Raw genomic sequence first — 6,000 nt, 5'->3', positions numbered from 1 at the left:
GGAGTTCACTGTTGTTCACAGAGTGTGAAGCTGGAGGAACTCTGATTCTAGGAGGGGCTTGTTTTACTCGTAATGGCTTCATTGCAGCTCAGCTACTGATCCTTCAAAATGGATGCCTGTGTGGAGGGGAGGGAAGGCTAGTGCTTGCTAGCTAGGCCCAAACCTGGGAAAAGGCTTACCTGGGCTTGGTGAATTCTGGTCTGAATGGCTTGGGAAGGCCCCTTGGGAAGTGTGGACTCCCATGGCCTCTTCCAAGAACAGGAGCGTTTTGATCATCTCTGCCATCTCTTCTCTTGCAGACGTCAGGGACCTTGGACCCGTTCTTGGAGAAGAGAATTGAGGAACTTCCTCAAGTCCACGTTGGCACTCCGTATGTTTCTGCCAGTATCAGCGAGGTTCAATATGTCTCATGAATGTCTTTTGAGCCTGGTATCCTCTACAGCTGTCTCCACGCCAGTATTCTCCATTGTAGCAGAACATCTCTCATCCATGTGTTCGCATCTCTCCTCAATCCGTTCAGCCAGCTTTTCGGCCAGCTTCTCTTCGTGTCTCCCCTAAAGTTGACTTCACCAGGACTGGGCAAGTCTGAAAGTACCTCGGAGCCTCACCAGTAAGCTGATGACAGGCAGATCTTCCACTGTCTGCCCTTTCAGGTTCTGGAAACTGACCTGTGACCTCAGGTCTTTGGGCAGCAGCAGTATCTCGAACTTACACAGCTTCCCGGACCAAACACCTAAGCCAAGCTCCACAGAGGGCGGCAGCCCCTCCATCACACTGATCCACCCACAGAACTCTGCCCGGTTACCTAGGATCCAACAGCCACAACAAGCCTCGCGGTACACACCAACATTCCACCTGGAATCCAACCGCTAACTGCCATCCCCAATGGCTGCTGCATCTTGTCAGTGTTGGGGGAGGGGCTGCATCCGACGAGAAGTTCCTAAGGTAAATGTGATTCTACCCACTAGCGTCCCATGGGCCTTTCTTCTTCCCTCTTTCCTTTTGTTCAGATCTCTATGCACAGTACCAATGGAGGGAAGTGTGTCCCTTTTCAGTTGATGGTTTCACACGTCTTTAAACTTTCTAACAGTTCACAGTACACAGAGACCCACTAAAGGAGACTTATGTTCCTATAATATCCGTAAACCCGGAATACATATGTGTCGCCTGATTTCTGCTGAAACACCCGCACTCTCAGGACATGGATCCATTGGTTTCCTGGGGGCTGAAATTCCAAGAAATGAAACCAACCCCAATGTGCACTTTACTGTCGGTCTCTTTTGCTCTTAGTACACGTTGGCAGAGCTACTTGCCTTTGTTATAGACTTCTTACAATTCTTCTCTACGTAGCGTAGAATATGGCATTCCTTCATCCTGTTGGAAGACATACAAGTCTACATCACGGATTACGAATCCATTTGATTCCAAATCGGCATTAGGGTTAGGTCACGATATGCTCTTATGAATCAAAATTTACGAATATGAATGCACGCCTCTGATTTCCGAATACAATTGTGCTGAGTACATGCAAGCCCGATACTGGGTCGATGCATGCTGAATGATCCTTGACATCACCTTAAGAATTTTCTTTTGAATAGTCATGTTTCCCGTGGTAAATGTCAGCCAACCGTACCATTTTGGTGCTTGTTTTTAGGTTTGATTCTTTGTTGGTCGGCTTCTAGCTTTTTTCGCAAACAACTCAGGCCATGCATCTCCCCTTTCTCTTCAAACAGAGAGTCAAATAAGCTGATTCACTTAAGAGAGTGCTTCCAATCACCTATGATTTCCTGCTTACCTCTCCCATATTTAGGGTTTTGATGTCCTACTTGCATTCTTCTTATTGCTTCTTTGCCACTCATGCTCTTCTTGCATTTCCAATAATGGTTTCTTCTTTCCATTTCATCTAGCTGCATTTCTATTCAGGGTTTATTTCTCAACCATTCTTTTAGGATAAATTTTAAACTGCTGAATTCTTTTAAGAATTGCCAGTCTGTGAAATTCACTAGATCTGCAGTTATTATAAATGGCGGTCATGTGGCATAGGCTACCCTACGTCGCAGCATTTGGCCATTCAGGTTATGGTCTTTGTCCTGACACTCCTCCCTGTCCTGCAATATTGCTGCCGAGATATCAGCTGAAACCTCTCTGGAGGTTCCCTTGTGACTATGTTGTATCCTCCAGGTGCAATTTAAATCACTGGGATATTCCTGAGCTTTGTTGATTTCAATCATACAGCTGCTGGTATGTCTATTGGGATTCCACCTCCTTTGGATGCTGTGAAATTCCTGAATTCGCATAGATGATACTTTCTTGGCTTTCAGCAAGTACCAGTCTGATTTTTCTACAGATAAATTTTCAGACACTTTTTGTTTCTTTATCTCTTGCTTTTCCATCTGGGACTCTTATGAATTCTAGTCTTTCATGCCCTGTCTTAACCCATGGTTCTACAGCAATGTTTACATTGGTTTGCACTTGCTTTCCTATGTCTGCTTCTGACCGAAGTTTTTCTGTTCCCCTGTCTTCACAGTCATTCACGCGTCCCTCTGCATTATCTAGTCTGATTTCGACTAAATTTTAGCCCTGATATTATCACATCCATTGAGTTTCCTGATATTTTTTGGCTCGTCTTTAGAGTTTCTCTTCCCCTTTTCCGGTATTCTGCCTTATGTGATTTTGAGACACTGTTGTTTTTCAGTGTTTCCCTGACCTCCAATTTCAACACCTGGCCTGGATAGCGTTTTGCAGTCTAGTTGTTTAAAATCTTATCTTTTGGGCCTTCAATATCTTTGGAACAGAAAATGGTACTTCCTGTTTCTTTTACTGTTCTTCTTCATCTCTACAGGTCAGGTAATATCAAGTATCTAATGTAGACTTCTAGGGCTTGGTTAAGTGAAAATTTTAGACTCTTGGCTCTATGCAATTCCATGGGATTTCTGTGAGGACAATTTCTCCTAGACATTGATGCCATATCGTGTTCCTGTGTGTGTTGTCTGGTATATCTCCAATTGCTGGTGTTGCATTAGTTTTGATGAACATCCCATCCTATTTCGATTAGCATAACTTCATTTTGATTATGTTTTTCTCACAATTCTGAAAGTGCACAGGGCACTTCCTCTTGTGGAAATGAAGCTTCTAAAGTTTCTCAGCTCTGCATTCTGCTCTATGTCATTTTGGAGTGTTTCCAAAACAGCAAACTGAGAGTGTGCTTGTGATTTGTAGTGCCTCGGGAATGTCATAATGAAAGCAGTTCTTCTCAGAGCTTCTCTGTCTACAGAAACACCAGTGGAAGCATATCTATGGATGTCACATATCAGGGCCTGCTGGAATGATCCCGCAGACCTACCTTGGTGTCCTCGGTGCCGTACCGTGCCGGTGCCATCCAAAATGTAGCATCTGTTTTTGGGAGGTAGTGCTGAAGGTAATGCTTCCTCTTCTCATGCTGTGGTCTTGGACCACTCTTCCTTGTCCTCTCATCATTGTGGCACGGGTTCACGAAAGCAATCACAGAGGTGTTGCGCATCCTGTGCCTCAAACCAAACCATAATCCCAGCCCAGGTTATGAATGTAGCAGATCCTAAGGCTTTTCATTCTGATTTCAAAACCAAGGCCCCCTGGACCACTCAGAGCAGATGCACGATAACTCTGATTCAGCCCCACACGTTCTCTATTGGCAAAATGCCCAATTGGTCCCTGGTCCTGCAAATGTACTGTGTGTGGCCATGGGCCATATCAGTAATCTCAACCGCGCGACCAGTGTGGTTGCTTTATCATTTGTACACATTTCGGTTTGCTCTCTTGATTCGACCCACCACATCCCACAATGCACTCCAGATCCCTGAGACTCAGCGTGTGCCATCATCCGTAGCCCTATCCCTCACTGACCGTTGCCTCTGCTACCTCAAATTTGGCAGCTGGGATCTTGGTCTCAGAATCAACTGTGGGGATATTTTGCGCTGGTTTTGGAGTCCTGTCAGCCAAGCATCGGCTGTGCACTCTTGTAAATCTCAGCACATCACCTTCAATCCCATGTCTCCTGTCCGCTTGAGAGTGTGCGTCCAAATTAAACACAGTTCACCCTTGCTGCTCCATCACCAGGGGTCAGACCCTGCACTGGTTTCCATTCCCTGCTTTGCCTTCTCCTGCTTCCAGGTGTCCTGAGGCCTCATCCTGTCTTTGGAAATAACAGACCTCTCTTCGGCCAGTATCCTGTGCCAAATGCTGGGTGAGTTGGTGTTTCCATTCCTCTGTACATGGGAGCGAGTGAGTGCAGGTTGCACTTCTTCTCTGCCACCTGGGCATCGATGAATCAACACTATCCAGATACATTTCACAGAAATGTGATATTTGCTTAGCTCTTTGTTTCTATACAGCCGTGGTGGGAGGGATTGTCCGAAGACACCTTTTTTGACATTGTGTTCATATCTCATTTGCAGTCTTTAAGAAGTTTAACAGAATTCATTTACATGTTTTAGGAGTTATACGAAAATGAATTTACTTTTTGAAACACACTCAATCGACCTAGAAGCCAGACTTGTCAATTTTCTAACATTTTGTCAGCTCTACGGAAAACCTAGACAGATAGAATGCAAACTAGCAGTCCAAACTGTTAAAGGGGTCATGTCAGCTCTTTACGGTTGAAGCCTCTGAACCCAACAGGAACCATGAAATAACTATTGGAAATATGAAATAACCCCATCCTTGGATATACTTGTACATGTGGTGCACTTTACACCCAATGACACCTACTGGCCAATGTTGGCATTTCTAGGGGTAACATCCCTCTCTAGGAAAATACAAGGGAAAACAAACCAAATAAATACATTTAGGTTTGAATCCAAAAGCACCTAGAGGCATTGTAGCTCAGGGAACCCTGCTGCAGCTATGCCAGGCTATTGAGAACCAGGTGTTCTCCTATCAGTGATGAGATATTTTAATCATCCGATCATGTTGGGTAAAGCAATTGAACGCAACCAAATCTGCACCACATGATATAGTGCCCCCGGGGGCTTGACTCAAGTGAAAGAATGTCCACATAGCTGTGTCTTTAATGTCATTGGCGACTTTTACAGTTCAGTTCACTATCTGATTCTAATATTTACCCAGACTGTCTTGAAAAACTGAGGCCTAATACATATTCAAGTTCAGTCAAAGTTTCCCCTCACTTACCACACTCCCTTCACCCCAGGGAAGACATAAACCCAGCAATTGCGGAATCTAGTGGAAGGCCATCGTTTCTTTGTGGGAGGTAAGTATTCAATCCCTATATATTTCAGTCGAGAGTATTTGACTTTTAAGGAGATCACTGTTGTTCACAGAGTGTTAAGCTAGAGGAACTCTGGTTCTAGGAGGGGCTTGCCATTCTCGTACTGGCTTCATTGCAGCTCAGGTCCTGATCCTTCAGATGGATGCCTGAGTAGAGGGGAGGGAAGGGCAAGTGCTTGATAGCTAGGCCCCAACCTGGGAAAAGGCTTACCGGGGCTTGGTGCATTTTGGTCTCTAGGGCTTGGAAATGACCCTTGGGACGTGTGGATTCTCACGACCTCTTCCAAGAACATGAGCATTTTGATCATCTCTGCCATCCCTTCTTTTGCAGACGTCAGGGATCTTGGACCCGTTCTTGGAGCAGAGAATCGAGGAACTTCCTCAAGTCCACGTTGGCACTCCGTAGGTTTCTGCCAGGATCAGCGAGGTTCAATATGTCTCATGAATGGCTTTGGAGCCTGGTATCCTCTACAGCTGTCTCCACGCCAGTATTCTCCATTGTAGCAGAACATCTCTCATCCATGTGTTCGCATCTCTCCTCAATCCGTTCAGCCAGCTTTTCGGCCAGCTTCTCTTCGTGTCTCCCCTAAAGTCGACTTCAACAGGACTGGGCAATTCTGACAGTACCTCGGAGCCTCACCAGTAAGCTGATGACAGGCAGATCTTCCACTGTCTGCCCTTTCAGGTTCTGGAAACTAACCCGTGAACTCAGGTCTTTGGGCAGCAGCAATATCTTGA

General features: G+C 45.5%; 1 long non-coding RNA gene across 1 annotated transcript; it reads left to right on the top strand.

Annotated features, from left to right (window-relative positions):
- Positions 1–698: 698 nt before the first annotated feature.
- LOC140693060 (uncharacterized) lies at positions 699–5,741 on the top strand. The gene is made up of 3 exons (XR_012068715.1): positions 699–945; positions 4,150–4,222; positions 5,594–5,741. It is a non-coding gene; the product is annotated as an uncharacterized lncRNA (long non-coding RNA).
- The last annotated feature ends 259 nt before the right edge of the window (positions 5,742–6,000 follow it).

The sequence above is a fragment of the Vicugna pacos genome, unplaced genomic scaffold, assembly GCF_048564905.1.
Source record: "Vicugna pacos unplaced genomic scaffold, VicPac4 scaffold_19, whole genome shotgun sequence".
NCBI classification, from domain to species: Eukaryota; Metazoa; Chordata; class Mammalia; order Artiodactyla; family Camelidae; genus Vicugna; species Vicugna pacos.
The sequence above is the reverse complement of the archived record's forward strand: the minus strand, read 5'-3'. Positions and strand labels throughout refer to the sequence as shown.